This window comes from Mandrillus leucophaeus, unplaced genomic scaffold (genome assembly GCF_000951045.1).
Source record: "Mandrillus leucophaeus isolate KB7577 unplaced genomic scaffold, Mleu.le_1.0 Scaffold612, whole genome shotgun sequence".
Classification (NCBI taxonomy): Eukaryota; Metazoa; Chordata; class Mammalia; order Primates; family Cercopithecidae; genus Mandrillus; species Mandrillus leucophaeus.
Window position 1 is genome coordinate 1,714,032 of NW_012106609.1, and position 1,424 is coordinate 1,715,455.

Below are 1,424 nucleotides of genomic sequence, written 5' to 3' on the forward strand. Positions count from 1 at the left end.
AACTCATCCTTTTTTATGGCTGCATAGTATTCCATGGTGTATATGTGCCACATTTTCTTAATCCAGTCTGTCATTGATGGACATTTGGGTTGGTTCCAAGTCTTTGCTGTTGTGAATAGTGCCGCAATAAACATACGTGTGCATGTGTCTTTATAGCAGCATGACTTATAATCGTTTGGGTATATCCCCAGTAATGGGCTGGTTGGGTCAGATGGTATTTCTAGTTCTACATCCTTGAGGAATTGCCACACTGTCTTCCACAATGGTTGAATAGTTTACAGTCCCACCAACAGTGTAAAAGTATTCCTATTTCTCCACATCCTCTCCAGCACCTGTTGTTTCCTGAGTTTTTAATGATCGCCATTCTAACTGGTGTGAGATGGTATCTCATTGCGGTTTTGGTTTGCATTTCTCTGATGGCTAGTGATGATGAGCATTTTTTCATGTGTCTGTTGGCTGCATAAATCTTTTGAGAAGTGTCTGTTCATATCCTTTGCCCACTTTTTGATGGGGTTGTTTTTTTCTTGTAAATTTGTTTGAGTTCTTTGTAGGTTCTGGATATTAGCCCTTTTTGTCAGATGAATTGATAGCAAACATTTTCTCCCATTCTGTAGGTTGCCTGTTCACTCTGATGGTAGTTTCTTTTGCTGGGCAGAAGCTCTTTAGTTTAATTAGATCCCATTTGTCAAGTTTGGCTTTTGTTGCCATTGCTTTTGGTGTTTTAGACATAAAGTCCTTGCCCATGCCTATGTCCTGAATGATATTGCCTAGGTTTTCTTCGAGGATTTTTATGGTTTTACATCTAACATTTAAGTATCTAATCCATCTTGAATTAATTTTTGTATGAGATGTAAGGAAGGGATCCAGTTTCAGCTTTCTACTTATGGCTAGCCAGTTTTCCCAGCACCATTTATTAAAAAGGGAATCCTTTCCCCATTTCTTGTTTTTGTCAGGTTTGTCAAAGATCAGATAGTTGTAGATGTGTGGTATTATTTCTGAGGGCTCTGTTCTGTTCCATTGGTCTATATCTCTGTTTTGGTACCAGTACCATGCTGTTTTTGTTAGTGTAGCCTTGTAGTATAGTTTGAAGTCAGGTAGTGTGATGCCTCCAGCTTTGTTCTTTTGGCTTAGGACTCTCTTGGCAATGCGGGCTCTTTTTTGGTTCCATATGAATTTTAAAGTAATTTTTCCCAATTCTGTGAAGAAAGTCATTGGTAGCTTGATGGGGATGGCATTGAATCTATAAATTACTTTTGGCGGTATGGCCATTTTCATGATATTGATTCTTCTTGTCCATGAGTATGGAATATTCTTCCATTTGTTTGTATCCTCTTTTATTTCATTGAGCAGTGGTTTGTAGTTCTCCTTGAAGAGGTCCTTCACATCCCTTGTAAGTTGGATTCCTAGGTATTTTATTCTCTTTG

The 1,424-nt window shown here is 38.3% G+C and overlaps 1 protein-coding gene across 7 annotated transcripts in view; it reads left to right on the forward strand.

Moving 5' to 3' along the window:
• Positions 1-1,424, forward strand: part of PCCB (propionyl CoA carboxylase, beta polypeptide) — a 104,052-nt gene that overhangs the window by 27,053 nt on the left and 75,575 nt on the right. The gene's annotated exons all lie outside the window — the stretch shown is intronic.